We start from the raw sequence: 25836 nt of genomic DNA, 5'->3' as shown, positions 1-25836 counted from the left end.
AACAATTTGTTTCGTACGAGGTAAGACCCACTGAGCTATTAGCTTCTTTTTCAGAAGTAACCTTACCACAAATGATAGCTCAATGAAGTGGCTTATCACTTGGCCATTTATACCAGCTGGGCCTCCCCCGGATTAATCTCAGCACTGGGGAGACAAAGGTGGCCGGGCGTGGTGCTGGCCACCCACCCCCTCGTGTCGTGCCCCCCTTCATAGGTGCTGCTTACTCGCTAACAGCGCTTGCCCCAACAGTCTGTTAAGGCTACACAAGGGATTTTTGTCTTGGTGCTTGCTAACAGCACTTGCCCCAAAAATCTGTTAAGGCCATAATAGCGGGTTTTGGGATAAATCGCATAAATATAAATGTGTTGTTAAACCCACCACCACTTGACACAGCCAATTAGTAAGGTTTGCCACGAAAAACAACTTATCTATGGGTCTGTATGAGTCGATGGGTCTATGCGCCTGGGTTTACATGAGTCTCCGCGTCTGAGTTTCCACGAAACTTTGATTCTCCGCCTACGAGTCTCTGTGAGTCTCTATGGGTCTCCGATTCTCTGTGCGTCTCTATGGGTCTGTATCTCTACGGATCCTTATGAGTCTCTTCTTCTTCCCTACGGCTGTTGATGTAGATGCAGAGCAAAAACGACAATTTCATATTTACGTGGCCAAGTGAGACAGCCGCATCTGGAGCAGTAGCAGAGTAGTGTATCATCATTATCGCTGTGATGTCTCCTTAGTATTTGTGTATCGGGAGATTACGTCGCATACATGTTACAGTCTGTTCTGGCTAACCACAGTCGAACTCTACTGGAGAGTTTTAAATTTTCCATTTTTTGCATCATCAGGTATCTGCATCTGCTGTCATGGTTTGTGCAGTGGATGATGCGGTTTAGGGTGGACCTTGAGCAGCTTCGTGGACGATCAAACCCAGGATTCTTCCGTGTTTGGTCTTTCACAACGTGGCGGTGTTTATCTGTGAGTCCTTGTGAACGCCATTCGGGTCTCCAAGCTTCATGGGGGGTTGAATTCGCATTGTTGAAAGTTCAGCGCATGGGTCCAACAGGGCTTGCGGCGTGACTTCAAGCAATGACGAGGGACGTTATTGAGGTGCTGGTGAATGGGAAGGCGACTGTTTTCCCCGATTCGCAGGACTTCCCAGGCATTAAAATGCTCATTGTTTATTATTCATATATATTTTAAGTTAATACTTCATCTATTATTAATATCGGTTTCTCATTTCTTCTCAAATTACATTTAAAACAATAGACAGAAAATTTACTTATTTGAGACAAAGCAGTTAACTGATACTCATGGTTTTTTCGGTCATGTCACGTAGGTGGAAAAATAATAGATCACGACGTTTCGATCCAAAGAATATGGATTCCTGCAGTCACGAAAGCTTAAAATCAAGACGGTGAACAGATGTTCAAAGATTATAGCTGTCATCTTCAAATTGTCCTCAATTAAATTCTAAATGTTAATTAACGTATTAATTTATGTTAATGAGGGTCAGTTTGAGCGTTTGGCGTGAGTTCAAGCGATGACGAGGGACGTTGCTGAGGTCTTGGTGAATTGGAAGGCGACTTGTAATAAAAAATAGCCCTGCAGTGAAAATGTCTTCTCATGTCCAAAGGCGTTTGCCCAGCGATGTCAGAGTGGAGGTCACAGTGATGCGTCCACTGAGATTGGTAATGCAGCGCAGTAAACCGAGTTAAGTTTAAATTTTCATTTAAAGCTTTCGTTACTGCAGGGATTCATATTCTTGGTTCTTTCAGTAAAGTCACGTAGAAGAGAAATAATAAAATAATATAAATATAAAACAATAAAAATTCTCACGACGTTTCGACTGCAACACAATCAATCATCATCAGTTGTGAAATCCACAGCAATAATTGTTATTTTTTATATTTATATTATTTTATTATTTCCCTTCTACGTGACTTTACCGAAAGAACCAAGAATACGAGTTAATTTTGTTTAAATGTACACAGTAATCCCTCGTTATTCGCAAGGGATATGTTGGCGAGATGTTAACTACCTCGGCGGGTGTACAGGAGGCCGTGGGTTCGACCCGGACTCTGATACCTGCTGTATATTTGAAGTTTTCATGTTTATCTCATGTGGTTGCGTGGATTTTTCTCCGGGTCCTCCGGTTTCCCCTATAAATGTACACATGCTGCTATAAATGTCCACATGATAAGCCACTTCGTTGAGCTATCATTTGTGGTCAGTTAGATTCCGAAAAAGAGCTATATATCTGTGCGAGCCTTACCTGGTAAAATAAAAAATATATTTGTTAATTTAGTTGTAGAGTCTCGTCAATAGCTCATTTCGGAGAAAATGATATTGGCCTAGGAAAACCTATTTTTAAATTAAAACATGTAAATAAGCTGTTAAATACATGAAGATCATAACTCAAAAAAACTAATTTGTAATAAACAACTAAACGTTAATTATTTTTAAATGTACTCTTTGGTACTTTCGGTAAAGTCACGTAGGTATATAATAATACTATTATAAAATAATAATATTTAATACCTACGTGACTTTACCGAAAGTACCAAAGAGTATGGATTCCTGAAGTCACGAAAGCTTCAAATCTAGATTAGTAAATGTATTAAGAAATAGTTTATAAATTAACTTACCTTAAATTATCTCTCATCACATTCTCTTTTATAAATTTACATCTGATCACTTCATCTCATCTCTATTCTTTCTTATTTTCTCTCGATGCGAGTCGTGTAGAGTTCCAGATGTGCATCGCGAATAGCCAAAATCGCAGATAGCGAGTTCATGAATAACGAGATGAATACCGCATACCACAGAAGCCACCCGATGTGCTTCTATATCACAGTAGTCAAATCACAGATTGTAGTTTCAATAATCTGTCTATGAAATGGAATTGGAAGACAATGCTTGTTACTGTACAAGTAGTCAACCTTGCATTTCACCGTTTAGATTACTCGATTATCTATATGCATATTGAAAGGGTAAGGCAGATCAGCTGAGCGCGACATCAAAAGGAATCACAAATACAGTGCCAGACAGTCATTGACTTATGAACACCCGAATTATGAACACCAGACTTACGAACACCCGCTCTTACGAACAAACTTCCATGAGATAGTTTTTGTTTGTTAACATCGACTGAAAACGCGAACTCGCACTTGTAAATTGAGCCGCGGAACTATTTTGTTCAACGGAGCGATCTCCCACGAGATGTAATGGGTCAGTGTTGGCTCAAAGTGAGTGTGTGCGTGTGTGGGGCGCGTTAATTGCAATGTTTAGCACGCTGCGCTATCAACCCGGCAACCTAAATTTAATTCCCGCTCACAACCAACACCAGTGACGGTTATCTGAACCGGTCCTGGGCCTCTCCTAGGTCGACTCAGCGTCAAATGAGTACCTGGTGTGGTGTGTAAACATCGCCACTGGGGAGACAAAGGTAGCTTGGCGTTTTGCTGGCCACCCACCCCCTCGTGTGCCGTGCCGGCCTTTATGGGTTCTCGCTAACAGCAATTTCCACAACAGTCTGTGAAGGTTATACGGGGGAGCTTTGTCGTTGATGCGTGTGTCTGTACGTGTGGGAGCTGTGTTGTAGTGGTTAACGCACTGCGCTACGAATCTGGCGACCTGAGTTCGGTTCTCGCTCATGTCCAACACCAGTGACGAATATCTGAACAGGTCCTAGGTCTCCCCTAGGTTGACTCAGCCTCAAATGAGTACCTGATGTGATGTGTAAAACATCGTCACTAGGGAAACAAGGTACTGGCCACCCACCCCTCGTGTGCCGTGCCGGCCTTTATAGGTGCTCGCTAACAGCACTTGCCTCAACAGTCTATTCAGGCTTTAGGGGGGATCTTTGTCTTTGTGCGTGTGTGCCTGTGTGTGTTTGCAATTGTGGTGACTAATTGCACCCCTTTTGACAAGCAAGCCAGCATCAGGACTCAAAGTAAGTGAAAATATAAATACTTTTCTATTTATGTTGCTTCATTTTATGTTTTATTTACTATACAAAATTTTTTTTCCAGTTTTGCATGCAAATGTACAACATCTCTTCTTATTCATGAGTTTAACACTGCTTCCCTTTTTGTTGAACTGTAACACATTTCATTACAATGACTGTATGGATATTTAAATTCAGTACATTGTTGTGTTCCTACTTACGAACCATTCAACTTACGAATGGGTCCCAGGAAAGAATATAGGTTCGTAAGTCGATAACTGTAATATTTTAATTAATATACGATATTCCCTCGTTATTTACGAATTGCAATCCACGATTTTGGCTATCCGTGAATTACATGTGGAACTCTACACAACTACTGCATCGAGAGAGAAAATGAAAGGCATGTATGAGATAAAGTGTTGAGAGATTAATTAATTAAATAATTGACGGTAAGTTCAAAATATTATTATTTAATACTTTTTTATTTTGTATTATGTTTATTACAAACCAATAATGATTATGTTTGGTATTATGAAACATTTCACGTATTTTATAGCTTATTTCCAGCATCATCATTGTTCGAGAAATTTGCTGTTCACGAGCATATCCAGAGCGTATCGCTCGCGAATAACAAGGGAATGCTGTACGACAGTCACGATAATCGTAATCCAAAGAGGTGCTGGTTGTATTAAATATTGTGGAACCCCGGACTCCATCTCCTCATACTACACAAGCTATTCCTACTACCATTTACTATCTTTATTTATTTTTTACCAGTTAAGACCCTACTGAGCTATATAGCTCTTTTTCAGAATTGACCTGGCCATAAATGGATAGCTCATCGAAGTGGCTTATCACATGGACATTTATAGCAGCTAAATAATCTAAATGCGCGTTGATTCGAAATGTGGAGGGAAAAATCGGAGGAACCGCAGAAAAATCCACGCGACCAGAGGGGGAGAGAGACGCAAACTCCACGTAAACAGCAGGTGCCAGGGTCGGGATCGAACTCATGTCCTCCTGTATACCAGGCGAGGGAGATAACGTCTTGCCACCATGGTGGAACTACACACTGCACCACGTAAACTCAAGCAGTAACAACTGCCATGCGTGTTCGTGAGCACGCGTCGCATTTAGACGTCGCGTTTTATTCATGTTATAAGCACTCAGAGGACCAGGGAGCTTGGAAAATCGTTGGGTAGCACCGGCCACTCCGCCTGGCTGCTGCTGCTGCTGCGTTCCCGCTCGTCTGTGGTTCCTACTATTGGCGCCTCTGAGTCGTCTTCTCTCTCTCTCTGGGTCGTCCCCTCTCTCTTTGAGTCGTCCTCTCTCTAAGTCATCATCTTTCTCTCTATCTGAGTCGTTCTTTCTCTCTCTCTGAGTCGTCATCTCTAAATCGTCCCTTTTCTCTCTCTGAGTCGTTCTCTCTCTATGACAGCGATTGGATACTGTGTGGCTGTGGCGCACTTTGACGTTATTATCGATTCATATTCCAACGCTCAAAGAGCCCAGTACTGCGGATCACCTGCAACTCTTGCTCGCAACAAAGTGGAAACTCATTCTACAGTAATCGTATCCAGCAATGTAAAACATGATGATGTTGAACCACTGACTTAAAACCCACTACACGCTTATTCTTAAAACAAAATATTCCACCGAAGACTCGTGACCCGCTCTTGACTTGCACACATCCGATCGTTCGGTGTCGATCGCAAAACAGAGTTGCGGGCCGATACCCAACGACATTTGGCGAGCTGCCAATGCCGTTGGCGAATAATAAATGAGCCGTGATGGACTACGACCCCAGGGCTTTCAGTCGATCGCTCCGAGCAGTGCCGACAGTGCCTGGCTCAGTCACGCTTGGGGACACCCACGCCATTAACGTACACACGCTTCTGGAAAACTCTTCCTTGCTATATTAGGAAGCCACTGAGAGCTATGCACTTTGAAATCATCATAATCTAGATTGACAAACTCATTTCTTTATAAAGTGTGTTTGTGTTTAGTTTGTCGTCCTTCCCCCCGTAACTTCCGATTAGCGCCATTGGCTAAGTAGGGTGCAAACGAATTTCACCATTCATACATATAAACATCATGGTTTATAATATGCCCTCCCCTTCAACAAAGTGACAGAAATATTAACGACGGAACCTTTAAATACCAAAATACCTTCCTGAACTAAAATACCTTGCTGAACCACAATACCTTGCTGATCTCGTCAAGCAGCATGAACCAGAGGTGTGGACTCGAATCATGTGACTTGGACTCGAGTCAGACTCGAGTCATGAATTTGATGACTTCAGACTCGACTTGGACTTGCATAACAATGACTTTGTCCCACCTCTGAGGTGTGGACTCGAGTCATGTGACTTGGACTCGAGTCAGACTCGAGTCATGAATTTGATGACTTCAGACTCGACTTGGACTTGCATAACAATGACTTTGTCCCACCTCTGGCATGAACCATCATGCAAACTACGGTCATTCTCACAGCAGCGGCTTTTGGCTGGCCATCGAGCAAAGACGGTGGTCACCGCATCGCCCGCTTTCAGATGCGCTTCTGCGGCCGTCAGGAAATGCTCTTTCTTTCGATAGTATTACTAATGAACGTTTTGACCTGCCCCGATGGGACATTGATGAAAAAAGCCTTATAACTCATCGCATTCCTCCAGTATAAATAAACATTCTAATTCTGAGGAGCCACTGGAGCTCTGCACCTTTACATCATCTAGATTGACAAACACATTCCTTTACAACTGCTTTTTGTGTTTAATTTGCTGTCCTTTCCCCGCACCTCCGATTAGCATGGTTGGCTACAGTGTGAAAGAAATTCAACATACATCCACACATAGATACAAATATACAGACAGCCAGACCCATAGAGACACCCACAGAGACATATAGATTAGCACTGTTGTCTACGTACGGTGCGAAATAAGTAAAAACATACCTTCATACAGACACCCAGACCCATAGAGGCGTACATACATGTGTACAAACACAGTGACACACGGACACTATAGGCTCGGTACTGAGTCAAGGACTGGGCAGTACAGTAGTTGCGTAGATTTTGCATCACTACGCTCCAGCAGAATTCCTGTAATCCACACCAACGTTGGGTTATGGGGTGGTGGCGACGTTCGCGGAACCTATCTATAATCTACGAAGAAATCTATAATCTACAATGTAAAGTAATATATAATCTACGAAGTAATCTATAATCTGCAAAGTAAAGCAATCTATCACCTATGAAGTGATCTAAAATTGACGAAGTAATCTATAATCTATGAAGTAACCTATACACTACGAAGTAATCTATAATAATCTACGAGGTATTATATAATAATCTACAAAGTAATATATAATCGACGAAGTTATATATAATCTACGAAGTAATCTATAATCGATGAAGTGACATTATCTGTGAAGTAACCTATGATCGATGAAGTAATCTATGATCTACGAAGAAATATATAATCTACAAAGTATTCTATAATTGACGAAGTTAACTGTAATCTACGAAGTAACCGAACATATACGACGTTATTTATAATCAACGAAGTAACCTATAATCTTTGAAATAATCTTTAATCTACTGAGTAACCCCCCCCCCCCCCCCACCAACATACAAAGTGTGGCTGCCCCATTTTCGACTCTAATCGGTCAACGGCCACGCGTTCATTCAGTCACTCTTGCATTGATTCATTCACTCACGCATTCATTTATTCACTAACGCATTCATTTATTCACTCACCCATTCATTCATTCACTCGCGCATTCGTTAATTAATTCGCAGGGGCGACGACGACGACGAGCAGCACGGTGGCGATGGCGTGGATCTTCTGGGCTCTGATTCTCTCCGCGGCCATGTGGGTTGGAGCCCAGGCCGGGAGCCCCGCGTGTGGACACGGAGGCGTCTGTGGCTGTTAGGGTGGTGGCGCGGACCTCAACCTGTGGATGCGATCCACAGACTCTCTGCTATGGAAACTGTGCCGAGGAGAACCCTCCGCAAGACCGGCTGATGGACGCTCCGTGGCAACGGGACGTGGAACCTATATATGGTCCGACATTCGTGCGGTCGGCGGTGCAATGATCACAATCGCAAAGGACACGTGGTAGGGAAGGGACGATTGTGAGCGCGTGTTTTTGTGGATGCAGAGAGAGGTAAGCGTTCTTAACGAGTGGTGCGGGCGGTAGAGCGCCACGCTGTTCGGCAATCCCTGGAATTGCGAGTCGTGTGACATTTTGTACTTGAGCAACTGGATCAGGAATAACGAAGGTAAACTAGGCGGTAGCGCTAAATGCCATGGATCCGACCAGAACGTTAAATACATCACAGCATCCTACGCCAAGCTCGACGAATCCTGTCGACGGTCGCCAGTACCGAAACCGGCGACTACTGCAACCACCACCACCACCACGTGGACCCAAACAGCGTCCCCGACTTCCCTCGTCGCCAACGCCACATCCCGTCCCGCTGACCCCGCTGACCCCACTGCTCGCCACCACACGCCTACTCTGTCCCAGTGCACGAGCCGTGGCGGTGTGGATCACCACCACCACGAGCACCACCAGCAGGCAGAGCGGCGTTCTCCATGCGTCCTCGCACTCGGGGCTGGTGCTGGCCTCGTGGCCTGCCACGTGGGGTCTGCGCTGGCGCTCGCCTACGTGGTCCACGTACTAAGACGCACCGGCACCACCGTCGCCGCCACAAGGGGGGGCACTGGGGAGCGGGGCGGTGGCCAGAGCTGGATCGATGGTAGCAGCAGCGGCAGCTGGTGGTGGTGAAGGAGCCAGTGGCCATCGTTGTGGCGATGATGGCACCTCCGATTAGCGTGATTGGCTACATAGAGTTCCAAATAAGTTCAACGTGCGCGCGTACACATAGATAGAACACTCTGCTCCCTGGGGTCTCCCATAGACTCAGCACTGGACAGAAACTTAACATTGCCCATCGACTCAACACTGCCCATAGACTTAACACTGTCCATAGACTCAACACTGCCCATATACTCATCACTGCTCATAGACCCAACACTGCCCGTAGACTCAACACTGGACATAAACTCAACACTGCCCAGAGACGCAACGCTGCTCATCAACTCAACCCTGCCCATAGAGACTTGAAATTGAAAACTAAATTCTTTAGAACTGCTTTTTGTACTTAGTTTGTTGTCCTTCCCCGGCACCTCCGATTAAAACGGTTGTCTACGTATGGTGCGAAATAATTTCAACAAACATACGTACACACATTCATCATGCACTGGGAGTAGGTGGACGTGGGTGGGTTGTGCATCGGGCCAATTGTGTTGGAGTTCGCGTCTCTATCGTTCTCCACCAGGAATCCGCGGTGGCGAGATGTTAACTACCTCACCAGGTCTCTTTCTCTAAATGTGGCCATGTAGATGTTTCTCCGCTTTCTCCGGATTTCCCCTCCATATAAAGAATCGCCATCACGTGTTTAGAATATTTATCCACTTGATAAGCCACTTCAGTGGGCTATTATTTACGGCCAGGTCGCTTTTGAAAAAGAGCTGCATAGCTCAGTCGCGTCTTACCTGGGAAAATATAAATTAGTTTCGCTTTAAGTTTTATTAACGTTAAATATTCTAATTGTAGCTTAAACACGGTATCCTCAGCGCCTTTGCACTTCTCCTCTGCCTACTACCAAATTTACTCCTTCTGTACAGCGTCTTTAGATGCCCATTTAGACACTGTGAATGCGCAACGTATGTATGTTGAACTTATTTCGCTCTGTACGCAGCCAACCGTGTGAATAGGAGGTGTGGGATATGTACTGTATAGGCGTCTATATAATCAATGATTACAGTTTTCATTTAAACAATATATATTCTTTTTGTTTGCCCATTATTCGTATATGCTTTTAGATTTTTAAAAATGCAGTATTTAGCTGGTGTGGAATAGTTGAATAAACAAATAAATACGTAATATAATTTTTTGCTGGATTTTTTTTGTATCGATATACCATTAATGTTTGCATAACTGTGGTGCCACGACCGCGGAGCAACTCTGCCACAACCTCCGGGCCGTCAACACCCACTCCCTGCCGCCCTGCCTCCTCGAGCCGTTCGCAGCATCCGTGTGATGCCAGCGAGTGCTACTACAAGGCAATGATAGGTAAAGTTTTCTCTCGTCCTTCTTCCTCCGACTCTCACAGTGTCCGTGCGATGCCGTGAGTACAGCTTCGAGGTATTTGCACCGTTAATAAACTTTAGTACACAGTATCGGTGTAGTGTGACTTCTGTGTGTATGGGTGGAACCTCGGCGTGGTGTTGGTAATTTGAGTGTGTGTGAGGCGCACGTGTATTAAAACATAAACGGCCGCCGACGTTACCGTGTCCGTGGAGCCGTTCCGCGCGAGTATTAAGGCGGGGTTGGGGTGAGTTAAAACCACTCGCGGACGCTCGCGCGTGTTTACGCGCGCGTGTGTGTTAAATCAATCGCCTGTAGGTGCACTTACGTTCGCGCTGCAGCTTTAGAGCGCGTCTTAACGCGGGTGCGGGGAAGCGGATAAACACATGCCGGCGCGCATATTCGTGCAGCCGCTTGAACGCGAGTCTTTGTGCGTAAACGGATTAGGAAACAACCGGCCGCAGGTGCGCGCACGTATTCACGCCGCCGCTGTAGTGAGGCGTGCGCACAGTAGAGGATAACCACCAGCGGGAACGCGCGCGTGCTCGCTGCCGCGTGAGCATTAGGGATGGTGTACGTGGGCGTGTGTGGAGTAACCCCGTGCGGCGGTGAGTCAGCCATTCAGCTATGTCTCTCAGAGGGGGCGCTAACACGAGGGGGGGGGGGCACGAGATCGGAGGAGGAGGGGGGAGAAGCTGCACTCCATGTGTGGTTCTTTGTGCGTGTCTGTGTGTCTATGTGCGTGTCTGCAGACCTCTGTGCGCGTCTGGCGGTCTCTGCGCGCGTCTGGCGGTCTCTGCGCATCTGAGTCTCTGCGCGTGGCTGTGGGTCTCTGTGTGTCTGTGGGTCTCTGTGTGTGTCGATTTGCAAGAGCGGTAGTGTAGCGGTTAGTGCGCTGGGCTACGAACCCGGCGATCCGAGTTCGATTCCCGCTCATGGCCAACACCAGTGACGATAATCTGTACCGGTCCTGGGCCTTCCCTAGATCGACTCAGCCTCAAACGAGTACCTTGTGTGGTGTGTAAACATCGCCACTGGAGAGACGACAGCGGGCGTGGTTCTGGCCACCCACCCCCTCGTGTGCCGTTCCAGCCTTCATAGGTGCTCGCTAGCAGCACTTGTCCCAACAGTCTGTTAAACCTATACGGGGAATCTTTGTCTCTGACCGTGTCCGTGGGTCTCTGAGCGTTTCTGTGGGTCTCTAAGCGTGTCCGTGGATCTCTCTGTTAGCCGAGGGGCCTATTCGTGAGTCGTAAAAAAAAATCCTTGATTCTTTCCGGAACGCGGAATGCCGGCGCTCTGGGGCCTTCTGGCCCATTTCCACCACTGACGTGTCCTACTGAATCCTACTTTTCTTGACAGGGAACACGATATCTCTCTGTTGCATGTCTTCTCTGCTGCGCGTGTTCCTATTTCTGTTTCTCAATTTCTAAGCACTAGAAGATTACGGGCCCTGTGGGTCCTCATCTCATAGGGCCTTCAGGCTTCAATTGTAATCTATGAAGGCTAATCTCAAGTACTTGTATGCAATAGTAAAACGTAAATTACTAAAAGTAAGAAATTAACAATAACATCCATGATGGCTTTGGTATTTCAAAAGCAACGTTATCATCTTCTTGGTTCTTTCGGTAAAGTCACGTAGAAGGGAAGTAATAAAATAATAAAAATAAAACATAATAAAATAATTCTCATGACGTTTCGGCCACAACGCAAGTAGCCGTCCTCAGGTGAAAACCAGGTCTGTCGAGGCGACAACGTCTGGTTTTCACCTGAGGACGGCTACTTGCGTTGTGGCCGAAACGTCGTGAGAATTATTTTATTATGTTTTATTTTTATTATTTTATTACTTCCCTTCTACGTGACTTTACCGAAAGAACCAAGAAGATGAATCCCTGCAGTCACGAAAGCTTTAAATCGAAATTCAACGTTATCATTTCACACAATCTCATCATATCCCACATTGTCCGTGCATTTTCCATATTTGTCTTGATACGAAGCATTTCTGGGCCCTGAATCTGGATGGCTTTGCTGGATCCAACGCTCGAGTTTGCCATCTAATATTGGGCGTGACTAAACATGCCAAAACGGAGGAAGATTTCAATGTTTTGCAGCGTTTGTCCTTAGCTCTTGTCGGCGGTGGCTCCAACAGAGGGAGGAATTATAATTTTTTTGTGTCATCGAGAGTGTAAATATGTATTCGGCTGGAGCCAGAGGAATCCGAGGGATAAGGAAGCTTCTTCTTGTCGTGAGGTCCACTTGCAACCATGGCTTCGATTATGTGATTGCTCCTTGTCCAGATGACATGCCATGTTCAATTGCAGTGTCCATTACTTGAATATAAATTTCGAAAGAGCATAATGCAGGACGGCAACCTTCAGTTTGAGCAAGTGAGTGGGAAATCCAGGAGGGTTGAGTCGGTTGATGAATGGATTATCCACTGTATTTGAGCTTTCGTAGACCAGGTTCATCATTATCTAAATGATGAAATCAACAGCACTGTTGTAGGAGCAACGATTAAATTGTTTGAAAAGCATGTAACCTCGTTGAAGTTATCCTTCGAGCCATAAAATACGAAATCACAGAGATTGCTGATGCCATGGTGGTGAGATGTTACCTTGCCTGATATACATGAGGTCGTGGGCTCAATCACCACTCTAATGCCTGCTGTCTATTTGGAGTTTGCATGTTCTCCCCGTGGGTCGCATGGATTTTTCTCCTGGTCCTTCGGGTTTCCCCTGTATAATTAGGATCAACATCACACGTTTAGAGTAATTGGCCGCTATACATTTCCACATGATGATAAGCCACTTCGTTGAGCTATCATTTGTGGCCAGGTCGCTTCTGAATAAAGAGCTAAATAGCTCAGTCGGCCTTATCTGGTCACCTAAAAATAGTTTAAAAGTTTAATAGTTTAAGAAGTAGGCAAATGCCACTGATTTTGAAGTGTAGACGCTGCTGGTTTTCATTTTCTGAGCACGTTCAGTCTTAGAAGTTGGGTAATGATATATTCGGAGAGTGCCCGAAAAATTCCAGATTGCCATTAATGTCAAATTTTCGCTAATTCTGCGTTCATCAAACTGAGAGTTCAACAGGCAGGCCTAGCGTACACGACACAATGAGTCCCTGGAAACCCAATCGTAAATGAGATCGTAATTTTTCGGACACGATATTGCCAGAGATGCAATGTTATAAATGGGGGTTACGTTCCTGAGTACGGACTAGAAATCCAATTCTGCACAAAAAAAGCCTAGAAATATAGGATTTTGTTAAATATATTGAGGAGTTCCCAGGACGCACTCGGATACGACGGTAAGTTGAGAGGCTTCTGCCAAAGGTTTATTAAGGATATAACAATAACACAAGGGTATACAACTTCCCAGGGGTTAGGGGTCCTACACTGAGTCCTGCCACACGACCCTACTCTGTCTGGTCCCAGCCCGGCTAGCTCCGGTCTCTCTCTCTCTCGTGTCGGATCTGGGACTCTGCCAACTGTTGTATGTGTTGGAATTATGAAATTTTGATAAAAATAATAAAAATTAATAATTTTCCGAAAAATGCGCAAATCGCATTAATTATGATAGTGTGTGTATTAACATGCATAAATTATGATAATGTGTGTAATTATATGCATAATTTATGATAATCACGGAGATAATCGTAGTAATTTATGCGGATGTTTGCGATTATGTTAATGTGAGCAGTTGTGATAATTAGGCTCAGCTTCGTTTATCCAGAGTTATATCAATCAGGATAACACGATTATCATCGATTAAACGTTTACCGATTATCTTAGTGTGTGTTATGATATTTTAGGTCACCAGTTTCAGATCTCATCACAGGCAACAGCTCTTATGAATAAGATAGTTTTGCATGGACTTGGAAAGAAGCACTCGAACAGTTGGTGTGAAGCAATTTATTCTAACAAGCATGTGACATTCTATCATGCAGGTCAAACATGCGTCAATAATTCATGAATAACCAAACTCTTATACATTTGCGATATTATGCATTTGTCTAAAATTAATGAATAAACTCTTATGCATTTGCGATACTATGCAATTACCTAATATGAATGACTAAAACATTTCTTATTCATGCAGCTCGACGGCAGCAACTGCTTTGCACGATCAGTTGATATTGAACGCACCACCTCGAAATGGCAACCCTTTTTGAAACGCAAAGACAGATTTTCTTTTAAAGTCTTATTCGTGTGCGTGCTGTGTGTGCGTTGTCCCCTTGTAATATTAATTAATTCTTAGAGTCGGGAGTTGTGTCGTTAGCTTGTGTGGTGTGGGAGGATACGAACAGCGGCCAGCTTCCTCTGGGTGGGGCGTGGCCGCATCGAGTCGTGCTGCTCCCTCGCTCGGCGTGTCGCTCGGCTTTTGCTCTCTCTCTCTCTCTCCACTGCTCGATGACGAGTTGGCACGATGCTGTCCTTGAAGATGCTCGGTGTCGCTCGGTGTCGCTCGGTGGTGCACGGTGGTGCCCGGTAGCGCACGGTGGCGCACGGTGGCGCCCGGTGGCGCACGGTGTCGCTCGGTGGCGCACGGTGGCGCCCGGTGGCGCACAGTGGCGCACGGTGGCGCACGGTGGCGCCCGGTGGCGCACAGTGGCGCACGGTGGCGCTCGCTTGGCGATCTCCACCTTTCCTGCGGGTTGTTCGCTGGTCGTCACTCTGACGAGTAGCGATGCTTCGTTCGTGGCAGGGTGGACGTTGGCGTCTTTGTTGGCTTCACTTGCAACTCGGCGACTCAGGGTAGCGATTTTTCTCAGGTGGTGCAGACCTCGGCTTGTAGAGGCACGTCGCTACCCCGCGAACCTCGTCATTCTGGATGACGAAAACTTCTTGCCGATTTCTGGTGGGGCCCGTGGCCCGGACGATGTGGGGCTCAGAGCCCCTGGCGATCTGAGTTGAATGGATTTTTCCCCGGCTTATATTCAGAAAATCCACTCAATCTTCCCGAGTTGTTTGAAGGCCGTCATATATCTTTCTGTGGGTTGAACACATCTGCGTTCGTGTGTTTCGTGTGTCGTGTGCGTGTTTATTAGTAAAGACCCAGCTGTGTAACCATTCTGGGAGGAGGGGTGGGGAATGTTATTTTGCTTGCGTGTGTAAATCTTGCAGTCCGTGCTGCGGGGAGACAAAGGCGGCCGTGTTTAACTCAAACGTGGGCACCCTCTCCTCTCTCCGCGTCTCTTGCGAGAGAAAACAAACAAAAAAACAGAGCGAGAAGAAGCAGACACCCTTACGACCCCGTACGCGACCTTTCCTAACTCTCCGAGCATTCATGGGCCATTTGTTTGTGCTGCGGGGAGACAAAGACGGCCGTGCTTAACTCCAACACGCGCACCCTCTCCTCTCTCCGCGTCTCTTGCGAGAGAAAACAAACAAAAAAAACAGAGCGAGAAGAAGCAGACACCCCTACGACCCTGTACGCGACCTTTCCTAACTCTCCGAGCATTCATGGGCCATTTGTTTGTGCTGCGGGGAGACAAAGACGGCCGTGCTTAACTCAAACACGCGAGCACCCACTCCTCTCTCCGCGTCTCTTGCGAGAGAAAACAACCAATGTCAGCACAAACCCCCCTTTTTGTGACCTTTTTGCTCCCTCCTTGCTTGTCAGACCCCGCTGGAAGACAAAGGTGGCTGAGGAGATGTTTGCAATACATTTATGTGGTCCTGTGTGTTACATTTATTCTTGAATTATATTTTATGAGTTCCTTCGGTCTTAGTATCGGACGGTCGTGTAGGTAGGAAACATATACTAATAATAAAAAAAATTAGTGTTTGTTGGTTAATTATCTTTGTTAAGTTTCTACTTTTCGGTGAGGAAAACGCCAAGAAAACGCGAAGCTTCAACCGTCATTCACTCTGCACCTTATCTGTACATCTCCAGATGTCTCGGGAGGTTTAGTCCATACATTTTTTTTTGTCCGTCTGGATGTCTATGACCTTTTTGTGATCGAATTCCTATCATTTCAACCGCCCTCCATGTCTCATGGACTCCTGGTGTGCCCGTGAGTTGTTTTCATTATTTAATAAAAAAAATAGATATTAAAAAAATATATATTTTTTTCTTAATTATTCTTAATATTAATAACGGAAAACAGGGCATAGATACAACAGTCCGCCCTTTTGAAAATTATCAGTGGTTGATTCGGCCACTGGCGAATTTTCAAACAAGTAAATGCCCTGTTTTTTGTTTATAAATTTATCAGCCGCTCTCACTCTCGGCGGTTATTTCTCACAACGCGCGCACATGTATCACAATCTTAACATGGTTACATTTGAAATAAGCAAAGAAATAAAACAAAAGTTTAACATCAACACCACAAGTTACATTGATTCTCATACATCATAACTCCGACGAATATTCATTTTTGTTTTTGCTTAACATGGTTACATTTGAATTAAGCAAAGAAAATAACAACACGTTAAACATCGATATCACCAGTTACATGGTTCTCATACATCATAACTCCGACGAATATTCATTTTTGTTTTTGTTAAATCCTGGGAAACGCTAGGTAGCGGTTTCGAACGCATTTATGCGTTACCTTCCTCATGTTGCCTGGTTTACCACTTATCACTTTGATAATTCGATCACGGTTTTCGGGTTCGTTTTTGTAGTTTCCTCTCTCACTCTCTCGCGTCGTGGGAGTGTGTGGTGAAAAATTGTGCTGTACATAATCAGAATTCGCGCACACAACCCACTTTGACACTTGGTTCGTGGCATTCGCTCTCTCTGCGATAACATGCACATTTGCCGAGTCAGTGTGTCGATTTAATTCTGTGTCTCGTAATGTTGCCCTCTTTGTTTTTACGAGTGTGTTAGATTTCAACACCATTCCCGATATGTCATGAACATTCGTCTCCATTTCAGCACTCCGATCCGCATAAATTTTGGTTTCCCTTGGATATTTTTCATTCAAAGGCTCGCGCCTGCACTCCTCAGGGCGTGTCCCTGCTGTCTGTTTTTGTCTCTGCTGTCTGTTTTTTACTGTCCGATCACACTTCAATGCAACCCTGTCCTTGTGTAATAAAAGGACTCGGACACTTCCTTCTGTCTTCGTGTCTTTTATTGGGTTCTCGTCTTCACCCACACGGCACTCTGTTATAACTCTGTATTTGTAGCCCCCGGCTATTCACTGCTATTATAGCTTCTTCTTCCCTCTGACTCTCTGCTTCATCTACTGTAACCTCCTCCCTGCAGACTCGCTGCTACCTCTATGCAGACTCCCGCTGCTACCCCTATGTGCAGACCCTCTGGCTGCTACCGTATGCAGACCCGCTGCTGACTCTGTATGCAGCCCCGCTGCTGACTCTCTGTGCAGCCCCGCTGCTGACTGCAGCCTCCTCGCTGCTTCGGGTCGGTCACCGCTGGCCAACGGTGCCGATCCTCGCTCCCCCGTGTTCGTGGCGATCTCGCCACCCTCCGCTTCGCCCTTCGTGGCCTCTCTCTGTTCCTGGTTCCCCGTCACTCCCCGTCCTCTTCCGGTTCCCCTCCTTCTATAGCCTAACCCCTCACCCCCCCCACGTGACCTAACTCCTCCCCTCCTGACGTCACCTCCGGAGGGCCGTTTACGCCCGCATTACATCACCCTCCCCCATAAAGAAAATCCAGCCGACCTCGGCTGAATTGCAACCTGACAAGAAATGCGGGTGTAAAGGGCCAACACGTAAAAAGACACGAAGCATGCAACAACAATATAACCAGAACACAACACAATACAATTTCAACGAAACGTGAGGGATTTCGAGCGAGTACGGGCAGCCGGGCCGTCCCGGACGGTCGGCAGACCACCCGCCGAGCGGGAACGTGGAAGGGTTTTAGGGGCGACGGGCGCAAGTTCTTCCGTCGCCATTGGAGGCCCGCCACTGTCCCGCTCGCGTCCAGAGACATCCCGTACTCGCGTCCGCGGAGGGATAGGAAGAGCTGCAGGTCCCGTGGGTTCTGCGGCTCCAGTCGACGTCCCACGAGCGGAACGTCCTCCTCCCTGCGCTGTCACGGCCGGCTTGTCTGTGAAGGGTACGACAGGCGCTCTCGCAAGGTCAGCAGACACAGGCAAGGGCGAGTCGGCAGCAACAGACCCCGGCAAGGCAACTTCGGGAGATGACGCATCCGGCCGCGGGGCAATGTATGGCTTCAACCGGGATGTATGCACGAACCAGCGCCGTGAACCAACCTGAACACGCGCCGACTGTGGGTTGGGAACCTCAATGAGGCGGACCGGACCCTGCCAAGGTCTATGTAATTTAGGAGAGGTACCTGGCCGCACCTGTGGGCAATGAAGCCAGGCCAGGTCCCCCTTTTTCCAGGGGCACTCCCCCTTTGATCGTCGGGCACACCGCTCATTCCTGGCCTGAGCCTTGGCAGTAGCCATGCGGGCACTTTCCCTTGCCTCAGCGACACGCCGAACGTTGTCCTTAATATACTCAGGAAGAGGCTTAACAGGCCCCCTCGCGCCGGTTCCCAACTGTTCATTAATCGGCGGCACATTCTCACGGCCGTACATAAGGAAGAACGGCGAGTATCCAGTAGCCGCGTGCGGCGTCATGCGATACGCCGAAAGCACCCCAGGGATATGCAAATCCCAATCAGATTGATTTTCCCCGACTGTATGGCACAGCATGGCGGACAGAGTCCGATTCAACCGTTCCACCATACCATCCGTTTGCGGGTGGTAGGGGGACGTCCGTATCTTTTTAGTTCCAAGAGCCGCACACACCTCCCCCAACAATTTGGACGAAAAGTTACGTCCTTGATCCGTAAGGAGCCTCTCCGGCGCCCCTTTGTCCATTACATACCCAAATAGAAAGGCGTCAGTGATAGACGCCGCTGACTGGTCAGGCAAAGGCCAGGCCATCGGCCAGCGAGAGAGGTACTCAACCCCCACCAGTAAATACTTATTTCCCTTAGCGGATGGCGGAAAGGGTCCCAAAATATCTAACGCCACCAGCTCATTAACCCGAGATACTTTAATCGATTGTATCGGCGGAACATATGGATGTTTAGGTGGTTTACGGCGGGCGCAATCGGGACACGCGCGAACGTGACCGACGACATCCGTCGTCATGCCGTGCCAATAATAGTCTCGTTGCAGCGTCAATAGGGTTTTCTGCACCCCCAGGTGTAAAAGTGTGTCACAGTGCAAAGATCTAATCAACTCATACCGCAATGACGCAGGCACAACGAGACGCCAGTGTTCCTGTATCCCTTCCCTCCACATCAGTAACCCATCTCGGAGAGCAGTTTCCGAAATACCACCCGCACCGACTTCCTTACCCGCCTTCTCCGTTCGTTTTCGCAACGACACCAAAGATTCGTCCAACATTTGCTCCCGAATCCACACAGACCTTGGAAGACGCAAAATCCCGTCAGCCGGTCCCCCATCAACCGGTCCCGGTGTAAGCGGAGTTTCGAGAACATCCACTGCCAGCGCGACAGGCTGAGGGGGGGGCTGAGTCGGTCCACACCTATGCGTCCCCGACGCACACGCACAAGGGGATCGTTGCGGCAACCTGGACAGTGCGTCCGCGTTAGCGTGACGCACACCCTTCCGATGGTGAATTTGGAAGGAGAATTCTTGCAACGTGTCCAGCCATCTCGCCAATTGTCCGGATGGCTGGTCCATCTTAAGAGCGTACTGCAAGGCCGCATGGTCCGTGCGGACAATAAACGACCGACCGTACAGATACGGTCGAAATTGTCGGAGAAAAAACACAATAGCCAAAAGTTCCCTGCGAGTGACGCAGTAACGGGTTTCCGCGGGAGATAAAACCCGACTCCCATACGCCACCACACGCTCAACACCACCTTTTGACTGGGACAACACCGCCCCAATACCAGTGTCACTCGCATCAGTATCCAGAATGAAGGGATGTTCAAAATCCGGATAATCCAACGTCGGCGCAGTAGCCAGTAAATCGCGCAGGCCCCGAAACGCCGCCTCCTCCGGCGGTCCCCACACAAATTTATGCCCCTTCCCAGTAAGGAGATGCAAAGGCCTGGCGATAGTAGCGAAATTCGGAACAAACCTCCGATAATATGAGGCGAACCCCAAAAACCGACGCACATCACCCACCGTGGCCGGGGTTGCCCAATCCCGGACACAAGCAGTTTTCTCAGGATCCGTGGCCACCCCGTCCGCACTAACAATATGTCCCAAGTATCGAACGGAGCGTTGCAGTAAATGACATTTCTTAGGCTTGAATTTCAAATTAGCAGAACGCATTCTGGCGAATACAGCCTCCAACCGCAGTAAATGCTCATCAAATGTGCGGCTGAAGACTATAATATCATCTAAATAAATGAGACATGTCTCCCACTGCAACCCCGTCAATACCAACTCCATCAACCTCTGAAAAGTGGCAGGGGCAGCATTCAACCCCATCGGAAGACAGTTAAATTGGAATAACCCCTGCGGCGTACGGAAAGCTGTCTTTTCACGCGAGGGCTCGTCAAGGGGGAGCTGCCAGAAGCCCGAAGAGAGATCTAGCGTTGAAAAAAAACTTAGCCCCTGACAAGGCGTCGAGAGAATCGTCCATACGCGGCAGGGGATACGCATCTGCCACCGACACTTTATTCAACTTCCGAAAATCCACACAAAATCGCAATTTACCATCCTTCTTTTTAACCAACACAACAGGCGCGCCCCATGGGCTATTAGACGGAGATATAATATCCGCTTTCAACATGTCTTCCACTGCCCCTCGAACATGCTCACGCTCAGCCGGACTCATCCGACGCGAGTTCAAATGGATAGGGGCAGCGTCCCCCGTGTCGATATGATGAGAGAGAAGCGAGGTGCGTCCCAAGTCCAAATCGTCCGAGCTAAACACATCGGAATAGCTCGATAATAATTTATGAATCGCACAACGCTGCTCGGTGGAAAGGGCCGAATTTTCCCCACATAATTCGGCGATCCAACGATCATCAACCCCTCCATCGTGTGAAACACCACCCACAAGCCCCCCGTCCGGCAGGTCACTCTGAGCCGTAAACGCCGTAGTGGCATGTGCCACAACGGTACCAGCCGGCACACACACGCTTTCAGCACTCGCATTTAACACCTGCAAAAACGGGCGCTGATCTGGACGGACAATAGTTTGCGCCCCTACCAACTCCAAGCCGCCCGTAACCGCGGCGGACGGCGACAGCAAAATCCCAAAAGCACCCTGCCGACCCGGAACCGGCTTCCGGTATCGTAAGGGAATGAGCATCTGAGAGCCAGGTGGAATATCAACCGAAACTTCCGATAGCGCCTGCACCTGGGCGACAGGAGCCGGTCGCCCCCAGGCGGACTGTAAAAATTCCAATTTCCGGCCCCCCGGTAGTTCTATGCAATTTTCATTGATTCTAATTAGAATGGGCATCTTAGCCAAAAAATCCGTACCCAACAGGCAGGGAACCGCCAGGGACCTCGAAATCAACACAACGCCCGAGGCCGAAACACCCCCGATAGAAATGTTAGCGTCCACCTGTCCCACGATGCCCATACTACCCCCGTTCGCAGCGATGCAGGAAGCGTAAGCCGGCCTCACGGCCCCCGGTGGGATGTTCAAAAGATGGAATATCACATCCGAAATAATGGTCGCGGACGCACCGGAATCCACCAAAATACGTACGTCCACCCCTTGGATGGACCCAGGTACAGTGGACGAACCGGTAGCGGCCGCGACAACCCGCCGAGCCAGCTTACGCCACTGCGTTATCGAGCGACAAGGCTCAGATACTGGCCTCCCGTATTTTACAACATCCGCGTCGCATAACAACGGCGATGAGTGAGGTGTCAGGCCTTGCCGGGTGTCTGGTGCGCACCGACTTGCCTGTGCCGGAGGGTCTTTCTTTGGGGCGTCCGCTGTCGAGGCCTCCTGCTGGGGCGGCCCCGGAACCCGGGCCCAGCAGTCTCTGGCATAGTGGCCCCGACGGCCGCAGCGGAAGCAGTCGACGTCGGGGCGGCGCGCAGCGGGCACCCCGTCCCGACGCGGCCGCGCCGGCGGCGGAGCCCGCGGCCCTGGCCCGCTTCGAGCCGGCCACGGAGTGGAGGCGGCCGACAACTCCTTTGGGCCGGTCGCATCCGGCACGTACACAGCCTTCGTAGGGTCCCACCCTACGGCCCCCCCATCGACGACAGGACCGCCCGTCCACGCCGTCACCTGTTTCCAGCGGCGGAGATTGAACTGAGCGTCCAAACACTTGGCCGCGGTCCGGGACGTGAGTTTTTCGTGACCGCACGCCGGCATAGGAATGCCGAGATCTCGGGACAACTCCAACATCTTCCCCAAGATGAGTGGTTCCAGCAGGTCAGGCTCCGTCTCCGGGTAAGCGGCCATAGCGAGTTCCAACACGGCGCCCCTGTACGCTACAGGTGACTCCTCAGGTGCGCGTTGCCGCTGCACGAATCGGCGATGGGCGTCATCCGGTGGCTCGTACGCGTCCGCCATTTCCTCGAACACCCCTCGCAGAGTTTTCTTCTTCGCAGCTTTTATAGAGCGAAAAAAACGAACGGACTCATCATCAAGAAGAGTCGGGAGCACCTCCAGTGCCTCAGCGTCCGTCCACCTTGCCGTACGTACCGCCGCCAAAAATCTGCAGGCGAACGCACTCCAATCGCCCCCGATGGAGAACTCTTTGACGGTTGTAAGGTGACGACTGCGACTCCTTGGCTTGCTTCCGTCGGTAAGTTCAGCAGGGCGTCGCAACGCTGTGTCGCCAAAATGGCGGACGATCCTCGCGGCGGCCCCAAAATGGCGGCTTCCCGCCTTCCGTGGTGCACCACGCCCAAGATGGCGTCTTCACGCCGCGTGGCCGATGGCGGCGCCATCGAGGACGACCCGGGCTCCTGCCGATCACCACCATCACCTTCCAACGCCGCCCTTGGCGTGACAAGGTCACACAACTCTGTGATGACGGTTTTTAGGGTTGCCAGTTGCTCCGCCATCCGGGTCCATCTTAAATCTTCGTCCTTCAACGCAGATGGGTCGGACGAAGGGGCCACCTCCTCGACGCCCGGGCCCCCACGGATCTCTCCCTCCGCCGAAGTGAAGCCGACCGCAGGAGGAAGATCGTCGTCGTCCGAAGATGAAGCCGACGCCGGGGATGGAATATTCTTTTTCCTCAGTTGTTTCGCCATGCCGTTTCACTTCTGACTCCAGTGTAATAAAAGGACTCGGACACTTCCTTCTGTCTTCGTGTCTTTTATTGGGTTCTCGTCTTCACCCACACGGCACTCTGTTATAACTCTGTATTTGTAGCCCCCGGCTATTCACTGCTATTATAGCTTCTTCTTCCCTCTGACTCTCTGCTTCATCTACTGTAACCTCCTCCCTGCAGACTCGCTGCTACCTCTATGCAGACTCCCGCTGCTACCCCTATGTGCAGACCCTCTGGCTGCTACCGTATGCAGACCCGCTGCTGACTCTGTATGCAGCCCCGCTGCTGACTCTCTGTGCAGCCCCGCTGCTGACTGCAGCCTCCTCGCTGCTTCGGGTCGGTCACCGCTGGCCAACGGTGCCGATCCTCGCTCCCCCGTGTTCGTGGCGATCTCGCCACCCTCCGCTTCGCCCTTCGTGGCCTCTCTCTGTTCCTGGTTCCCCGTCACTCCCCGTCCTCTTCCGGTTCCCCTCCTTCTATAGCCTAACCCCTCACCCCCCCCACGTGACCTAACTCCTCCCCTCCTGACGTCACCTCCGGAGGGCCGTTTACGCCCGCATTACACTTGTATTCGATCCGCGCATCATTTATGGGAGCACTGTCCGCGTTTTTGCCCGCCCTGTCACTTGCAGCCTGCTTGTATTTCCCATTGAGCTCAGGGTTTAACAAAACCTCGGCGGGTGGGGCGCGTGTTGGCCGCTCGCTCGCGCTCACTGTGGGTTGTTTATCATGTATTTGGACCGCATTCTGTGTTATTCCTCTATTCCCTCCTGGTATAGCCGGTGGAGGAATTGGTCGTAATTGGACTGATTGTTTTTGACCTCCCATCCTGCGATTCTCGTACATTTTTGGCCCAGTGTTTCTCCCATTTGGGTGCCAAATTTTTCCTGGATTGTTACTTCGCCATTTTTGTGGGTAATTTTGACCTTGCGTGTTTCGTGGCATGGGGTGTTGATATGGTTCTGTTCTGAACCTCTCCCTCCTACGATTCTCGTACACCCTTGGCCCAGTGTTTTTCCCATTTGGGTGCCAAATTTTTCCTGGATTGTTACTTCGCCATCCCTGTGGGTAATCTTGACCTTGCGCATGTCGGGGCATGGGGTGTTGATATGGTTCTGCTCTGAACCTCTCCCTCCTGCGATTCTCGTACATTTTTGGCCCAGTGTTTCTCCCATTTGGGTGCCAAATTTTTTTTGGATCGTTACTTCGCCATCCTTGTGGGTAATTTTGACCTTGCGTGTGTCGGGGCATGGGGTGTTGATATGATTCTGCCCTTGGCCTCCACATTCTGTGATTCTCCTGAATGTTCGGCTTTGTGCCGCTCTCATTCTCGTGCCAACCTCTCTCTGGTTTATTTTGCCATGTGTGCGTGCGTTTTTGCTCCTCCCTGCATCATGGGACTGCTCGGTGATTTTTATTTCTCTCTGAGAGGCTGGGTTCCTTATCCCTCTCCCTGTGTTCTGGATCCGAATTATGACTCTTAGCTCTGTATAACCATGCCATGTACGCCTTGCTCTCTATGCGGCGTAAGGATGCGGTTTCTGGATTCAAAACCATTCTCACCCTTTCTGTAATCTCTGGGCTCAAGGATTCAAAAAACATCATTTTGAACATTTTATCTCCTTCGTGGTATTGATTCACATCGCCTGCGTAATACGCTCTTTTAAATTGTACGAGGTAGTCACGTGGATCTTGGTCCATGCCCTGGGTCATCGATTTTACAGCATAAAACCCCTCAGTGAGTGTCGAATATTCTCCAAACTTCCGAATCACTGCCAGGCTCAGTTGTTTAAAATCATTTCTAACCTTGTGTGGCAGTGACTTTACCCATGGGATAGATTCTTTATGTAAGCTTCGTTTCAACAAACTCGCTTTTTCATCCCGTCTCATCAGCCCTCTAATCATTGCCTCCTCTTCTACTGTTGCGATATGTGTGTGGATATCCATAGTCTTATTGTGGGGGTCAAAATCGGGAATTCTGACTAGAGCCTTGTCCATCAATTTAAGGGTTTTACTGTTGAATAAGTATTCCGAAAGTTGATCGCCGACAGCGTCATCATCAAACAAGTTACCATCAGGCAATCTGTCACTTTGATCTGTACTGTGTCGGGCGTGATTAAGCGGTGTGCATTTTCTGTGTGCGCGCCCAGTGCCGTGTCGCTCGTGTTGCCATTTCCCTTCAGTTTTTGCCTCTGCCCTTAGTGTACCATGTCCTGGCGATTTTACTTTAACTTTTGTGCGATCAATCCCTGGACTCTGTCCACGTACCCAAGAGTGTGATTTAATGTTACTTCCATATTTATTCTGTGGATCAACGTCTGTGAGTTTCGCTGGTGTTGCGAGCCCTGATTTCTCCTCCCTTACGATGGTGTGAGGACATTTTTCCTCGTTTATTAGAGACGATTTCTCTCCCGTTTCCTTTCCAAATTTTTCCTCATTCCACAATCCCTGTCTGTATGCCTGTGTGAGAAGGTATGAGTCCTGTCCTGCCTTCTCTGCAGTTTTTGCATCGTGTTCGCCTTCGTTACATTTTATCCAGTCAATTAGTTTCCCCCGAGGTGTGTTCGTGTTATCGAT

This window comes from Lethenteron reissneri, unplaced genomic scaffold (genome assembly GCF_015708825.2).
Source record: "Lethenteron reissneri isolate LAM-NWPU_2019-01 unplaced genomic scaffold, ASM1570882v1 scaffold_1863, whole genome shotgun sequence".
Taxonomy (NCBI): domain Eukaryota; kingdom Metazoa; phylum Chordata; class Hyperoartia; order Petromyzontiformes; family Petromyzontidae; genus Lethenteron; species Lethenteron reissneri.
Note: the sequence above shows the minus strand (reverse complement) of the source record.